This window comes from Lethenteron reissneri, chromosome 61 (assembly GCF_015708825.2).
Source record: "Lethenteron reissneri isolate LAM-NWPU_2019-01 chromosome 61, ASM1570882v1, whole genome shotgun sequence".
In the NCBI taxonomy this organism is placed as follows: domain Eukaryota; kingdom Metazoa; phylum Chordata; class Hyperoartia; order Petromyzontiformes; family Petromyzontidae; genus Lethenteron; species Lethenteron reissneri.
This window is the reverse complement of record NC_083839.1, coordinates 9,948,915-9,956,413: the sequence shown is the minus strand read 5'-3', so window position 1 is coordinate 9,956,413 and position 7,499 is coordinate 9,948,915.

The window sequence follows — 7,499 nt, the reverse complement described above, 5'->3', positions numbered from 1 at the left end:
GTGGGTGTGAGTGGGTGGGTGAGTGGGTGGTGAGTGGGTGAGTGAGTGGGTGGGTGAGTGGGTGAGTGAGTGGGTGGGTGAGTGGGTGAGTGAGTGGGTGGGTGAGTGGGTGAGTGAGTGGGTGGGTGAGTGGGTGAGTGAGTGGGTGGGTGAGTGGGTGGGTGAGTGGGTGAGTGAGTGGGTGGGTGAGTGGGTGAGTGAGTGGGTGAGTGGGTGGGTGGGTGAGTGAGGGAGTGGGTGGGTGAGAGAGTGGGTGAGTGAGTAGGTGAGTGAGGGACTATGTGAGTGAGGGAGGTGAGTGAGTGGGTGGGTGAGTGGGTGGGTGAGTGAGTGGGTGGGTGAGTGAGTGGGTGGGTGAGTGGGTGAGTGGGTGAGTGGGTGGGTGGGTGGGTGAGGGGGTGGGTGGGTGAGTGGGTGAGTGAGGGGGTGGGTGGGTGAGTGGGTGAGGGGGTGGGTAGGTGAGTGGGTGAGTGGGTGGGTGGTGAGTGGGTGGGTGGGTGGGTGAGGGGGGTGGGTAGGTGAGTGAGTGGGTGAGGGGGTGGGTAGGTGAGTGGGTGAGTGAGGGGGTTGGTGAGTGAGTGGGTGGGTGAGTGAGTGAGGGGGTGAGTGAGGGGGTGAGGGAGTGAGGGGGTGGGGGGGTGGGGGGGTGAGGGAGTGGGGGGGGTGAGGGAGTGGGGGGGTGAGGGAGTGAGGGGGTGAGGGAGTGAGGGGGGGGGTGAGGGAGTGAGGGGGGGGGGGTGAGGGAGTGAGGGGGGGGGGGTGAGTGAGGGGGGGGGGGTGAGTGAGGGACTGGGTGAGTGAGTGAGGGACTGGGTGAGTAAGTGAGGGACTGGGTGAGTGAATGGGTGAGTGAGTGAGTAAGAGAGTGAGTGAGTAAGAGAGTGAGTGACGGAGTGGGTGGGTGGGTGAGGGAGTGGGTGAGTGAGTGAGTGGGTGAGTGGGTGAGTGGGTGGGTGAGTGGGTGAGTGGGTGGGTGGGTGAGTGAGGGAGTGGGTGGGTGAGAGAGTGGGTGAGTGAGTAGGTGAGTGAGGGACTATGTGAGTGAGGGAGGTGAGTGAGGTACTGGGTGAGTGAGGGAGTGAGTGAGTGGGTGGGTGAGTGAGTGGGTGGGTGAGTGAGTGGGTGGGTGAGTGGGTGGGTGGGTGAGTGGGTGGGTGGGTGATTAGTGACGAGTGAGCGGTGTCTATGGGACCTTATTTTGCCAGTCTTTTGATGCTGTTCTCTGGTCTAACACCGGCCTTGTTCTCTGGTCTAACTCTGGCCTTGTTCTCTGGTCTAACACTGGTGCTGTTCTCTGGTCTAACACTGGTGCTGTTCTCTGGTCTAACTCTGGCCTTGTTCTCTGGTCTAACACTGGCCTTGTTCTCTGGTCTAACACTGGCGTTGTTCTCTGGTCTAACACTGGCGTTGTTCTCTGGTCTAACACCGGCGTTGTTCTCTGGTCTAACACTGGCCTTGTTCTCCGGTCTCACACTGGCCTTGTTCTCTGGTCTAACACTGGCCTTGTTCTCCGGTCTAACACTGGCCTTGTTCTCTGGTCTAACACTGGCGTTGTTCTCTGGTCTAACACTGGTGTTGTTCTCTGGTCTAACACCGGCGTTGTTCTCTGGTCTAACACTGGCCATGTTCTCTGGTCTAACACTGGCCTTGTTCTCTGGTCTAACACTGGTGCTGTTCTCTGGTCTAACACTGGCGTTGTTCTCTGGTCTAACACTGGCCTTGTTATCTGGTCTAACACCGGCGTTGTTCTCTGGTCTAACACTGGCCTTGTTCTCTGATCTAACACTGGCGTTGTTCTCTGGTCTAACACTGGCGTTGTTCTCTAGTCTAACACTGGCGTTGTTCTCTGGTCTAACACTGGCGTTGTTCTCTGGTCTAACACCAGCCTTGTTCTCTAGTCTAACACTGGCGTTGTTTTCTGGTCTAACACTGGCCTTGTTCTCTGGTCTAACACTGGCGTTGTTCTCTGGTCTAACACTGGCGTTGTTCTCTGGTCTAACACTGGCCTTGTTCTCTGGTCTAACACCGGCCTTGTTCTCTGGTCTAACTCTGGCCTTGTTATCTGGTCTAACACCGGCGTTGTTCTCTGGTCTAACACCGGCGTTGTTCTCTGGTCTAACACCGGCCTTGTTCTCTGGTCTAACACTGGCGTTGTTCTCTGGTCTAACACTGGCGTTGTTCTCTGGTCTAACACTGGCCTTGTTCTCTGGTCTAACACTGGCCTTGTTCTCTGGTCTAACACTGGCGTTGTTCTCTGGTCTAACACTGGCGTTGTTCTCTGGTCTAACACTGGCCTTGTTCTCTGGTCTAACACTGGCGTTGTTCTCTGGTCTAACACTGGCGTTGTTCTCAGGTCTAACACTGGCCTTGTTATCTGGTCTAACACCGGCGTTGTTCTCTGGTCTAACACTGGCCTTGTTCTCTGGTCTAACACCGGCGTTGTTCTCTGGTCTAACACTGGCCTTGTTCTCTGGTCTAACACCGGCGTTGTTCTCTGGTCTAACACTGGCGTTGTTCTCTGGTCTAACACCGGCGTTGTTCTCTGGTCTAACACTGGCCTTGTTCTCTGGTCTAACACTGGCCTTGTTCTCTGGTATAACACTGGCGTTGTTCTCTGGTCTAACACCGGCCTTGTTCTCTGGTCTAACACTGGCCTTGTTCTCTGGTCTAACACTGGCGTTGTTCTCAGGTCTAACTCTGGCCTTGTTCTCTGGTCTAACACCGGCGTTGTTCTCTGGTCGAATACTGGCCTTGTTCTCTGGTCTAACACTGGCGTTGTTCTCTGGTCTAACACCGGCGTTGTTCTCTGGTCTAACACCGGCGTTGTTCTCTGGTCTAACACTGGCCATGTTCTCTGGTCTAACACTGGCGTTGTTCTCTGGTCTAACACCGGCGTTGTTCTCTGGTCTAACACCGGCGTTGTTCTCTGGTCTAACACCGGCGTTGTTCTCTGGTCTAACACTGGCCTTGTTCTCTGGTCTAACACTGGCCTTGTTCTCTGGTCTAACACCGGCGTTGTTCTCTGGTCTAACACCGGCGTTGTTCTCTGGTCTAACACTGGCGTTGTTCTCTGGTCTAACACCGGCGTTGTTCTCTGGTCTAACACCGGCCTTGTTCTCTGGTCTAACACTGGCGTTGTTCTCTGGTCTAACACCGGCGTTGTTCTCTGGTCTAACACCGGCCTTGTTCTCTGGTCTAACACTGGTCTTGTTCTCTGGTCTAACACTGGCGTTGTTCTCTGGTCTAACACTGGCGTTGTTCTCTGGTCTAACACCGGCGTTGTTCTCTGGTCTAACACCGTCCTTGTTCCATGGTCTAACACTGGTGCTGTTCTCTGGTCTCACACTGGTGCTGAGAGGAGGCCACAGATAAGAAAGATATCTCTATTGTCAGCCGAAGACAATCGGAGCATGTTTGTTTTTGTTTGAATGTTTTACCACAGGCATGACGTGTGGTTTGTGCAGACTCGATGTCTACGTGGTGTTTGAACGTCTTTACACCTCGTATTTTTTCACGATGAGTGTGCGTTAGAGAGTGATGCGGTTAGCGCGCTGCGCAACGAATCCGGCGACCCGAGTGCGATTCCTGCTCACGGCCACCAACAACACCATTAACGATTATATGAGCCGGTCGTGGGGCTCTCCTAGGTCGACTCGGCCTACAATGAGTGCCTGGTGCGATGTTGTAAATATCGTCACTAGGGAGACAAAGGTGACTGGGCGTGGTGTTGGTCACCCACCTCATCATGGTCTTCATAGGTGCTACTCACAGCAAATCCCTTGTCCCCCCCCTCCTCCGTTTGAGCTACCTGGGGCCCTAACCTTATGCTTGGTTTGCTTATGCCTTGGTGGCCCCACCGGTTGGGCAGGCAGCAGAGGCATAGCAGCGGGCAGAGCGGCGATCGCCACCCCACGCTTTCCAGCGGATTGCTGCTCGCACACTCGGGTGACACTTTACTCGACTCGCGTCTCAGCAGCTTACGGGCCGTCCATAATTGACGTCACGCGATTTTGGACGATTTGTTACCCCCCCCCCCTTCGTCACACAGCGTCACAAAAAGTCATACCCCCCCCTCAAATATGACGTCACAAAGCTCTGCTTCCCCCCTCACCCAAAAAAATAAAACATGCTTCAAATCGCTTTAAACTATTGTCATTGTAGTGCGTATTTAATGTGGCGCTGCATGCTGATGTTGTATGAGAAAACATTTCTTAAAAAGCCTATTTAATTAAGTAGAACATGTCTATATTTATTTAAAGTTGCACATTTTGATGTGACGTCACATTTCTCAACCCCCCCCCCCCCCATCGTCACACAGTGTCACAAATGTCTGACCCCCCCCCTAGGTGTGTGACGTCATTTATGGACGGCCCCTTAATGCTTTACAGCCTTTTCCCTTTCTGGAGTTTATAACGGGAACGGGCGTTGTGTTTTGAATAACCACTGCTACAGTGCTCCTCATGCCCACTAGAGTGCCTGGCAGCCAACTATTCTCGAATGTTGCAGCACAGGGAGTGTCTTTGTGGGGAGTGACCCGAGTTCGAGACCCGAGTTCGATTCCCGCTTATAACCAACATCAGTGACAATTGTGTCAATCAATCCTGGGCCTCCCCTAGGTTAACTCGTCGTCAAATGAGTACCTGGTCGAGGATGTAAACATCACCACTTGGGAGACAAAGGTGGCAGAGAGTGGTGCTGGACACCCACCCTATTGTGTACCTTGTCGGCCTTCAATGGTGCTCACTAACAGAACTTACTTCAGCAGTCTGTTAATGCTATACAGGGAACCTTTGTCTTTATTTTGTGTCTTTGCCTCTGTGTGTGTAACTTTATCCAGGCCTGTGGCTCGAGTACCGAACGGCTTAAGCGTTTCTGTAAATTATGTGGGTCACAATTTGTCGCATTTCTGATTCTCTAAGGGATTTACTCAAGGGGACGGCGTACATTTCCACGAGATTCCACAGGCAGTGGGGACCACCCAGAATTCTGCTATTATTCTCGTCCACATACACACGCTCTTACAAACAAACATGCACGCGCAGTGTACCTCTCACGCATACTCATGTCCCAATCCCCCTTTTTTGGTTCGCACCGCTGTCGCCAGCGTAGAATCTCACCCATATTCGGAAGAACACTGGTAGACAGAGTGGAACAATGCGGAACATCCAGAATAAGCTCCTCAAATGAGACCCAAACATCACATCTCCTTGTTGTGACGTCTCTTCGAAGAGGCCGGTGGAGCATTCAACCACTTCAGAACATCAGCAGGCCGATGCACGCTTCTCCTTCATGAATGGAAAATTAAAGACAAGCTACAGTGCGATTTGGGACATGCAACCAAAACTATGGACCACGTAGTAAACCACTGTAGTCTGCGCTCCTTCAGCGGAGGAGGAGCAGTACAACTTTACAAATGATCTTGAAGACTTCGTGGCCTGCAGACCACGGCATTTGCATTCGGCTCCTGAACATATTGCTGTACACAATATAGTAAAATAAAATGCGAGCAATGCAGTACAACAAATACAACACGATTTAAACACTAAACCTAAAACAACATAATCATCCAATTACTGAATTGGATAATTACAGAGGCGTTGTGCGTTACCTCCGCATGCACAGCCTCTTTTGGATGATTGACTCTGTAAACGGAAAGTGTGCTGGCCGGGTCGGTAGCAATGTTAAACGTAGATGTCCATTGGGGTCATTTACTCACAGGATGAGGACAATGATGTTGGTAAAAGCCATCCAGAATATTATATGTCACGGTCACACAACAAGTGGGGTCAACACTGATGATGCATTCCTAGTTTCACACGTATCTATTTGAACATGTATTTCTTCTAGATGCATACCAAGTACTGCATCGAGGAGCCGCATACTTTAACGTTTAAGACGTCATGAGCTTCCCAACAATTTGAACAATTGATGCAACTGGGATTGTGTACTCGAATGTAAACTTCTTGAGTAAATATCATGGGCAGATATACGTGGATGGAAGGTCGTGATTGCCGACATCTTTGAGAAAGGACATTGCAAATGGTGGATTCTGTGGACCGGTCCCTTTGGTCACCTCGGCTTTAAATGAGTACCTAATGCAGTGGGTCAGCATCGGCTTTGGGGAGGCGAGAGGCACCCGGGCACGGTGCTGGTCACCACCAGCCTTCGTAGATAATCTCCAGCAGCCCTTTACCCACCTGCATGGAAATAGCTGTTTAGGAGATCTCTGTCGTTACGAGTGTGTGTGGGACGGCATATTTTATGTATGCATTGTGTATGTCAGCTTAACGCAGAGGCTTGCGCGACCAGTATCCATTATAGATGTTTTTTTTGGGTTAGATCCTGTTAATATAAATGTGTCGTTAAACTCGCCACCACCCAACACAGCCAATTAGTAAGGTTTTTCACGTGAACTAAACATGGCAATTAGTTCCTAGTTCAGCACACCAGTTGTGTGTTAGAGAGTAAATCCGTAACATTTACAATATGAGTTACACATTTATATTTACGCAATCTAACCCCCCAAAAAAATCTCTGGATTATATTGAATGTGTGTATGTGTTGACGCTTAATCACTGATCAACTCTTACAACTGATATGCGTGGCTCTATCTCGGCAGATTTGTCACAAGGAGACCATTAAATGACTCTATGGAGGGTAGTGCAGGTCATGCAGCAGTAGCAGAAGTGGCAGCAGCATGCTCTAGCAAGCATTTTTATTTTTGAGTATTTCTAAACTACTCTATACGTGTTTGGCTGATAATGTAACAGACACTTTTCCATCAAAAACTGAATCCATATTTTCAGTTGTTTACAGCATTAAAAAAAAAACTCGCCAAAATTGAATTATTTCACTACTGTATTTTATCAGATGGGACAGATTTATTTTATTATGCATATAAAGCAGGAGATTAAATCCCAGAAGTCTTCCGAAAACAACACTGAACTACATTTTGGTTTTGCTAAATTATCTGAAATCATATGTTTTACACTTATAAGCTTCTTTTCCTAGGAATAAGGCTAATACAGTAATTTGTTATGACTCCTTACCCTTATAGCATTCGCTTCTGTTTTGTTTATTTGGGAATGTATTTTTGGCTAGAGCAGGTGTTGGCAACCTTCGTCTCTGGAGCCACATGCGGTTCTTTAAAGGACTGCTTCCTGAAGTATTTATTAAGGACCACCACCGTCTGTTATTCACCACAGTGCATTGCGACTCTTGAATCATTGAGTTTCTTACCGAATTCGAAAAAAGTCTCCTCTTGTTATTTTGGTTGCCGATTCCCTGGGCTAGACAATAAATACTGGACAGTTTATACATGTGTAATGAGATAATGACATCTACTGGTTGGTAAAGGGTAGCACGGGTACAGGCACCATTATAAACATTATCCAATCCTCAAAGGGGAAGATACCGAGGCCAAAGGTGAAGGGTAGAGCTGGCCGAGAAACTCCGAGAACTGGCTAGAAAGTTCCACGCGAGGGCGTGGCCGGATGCGG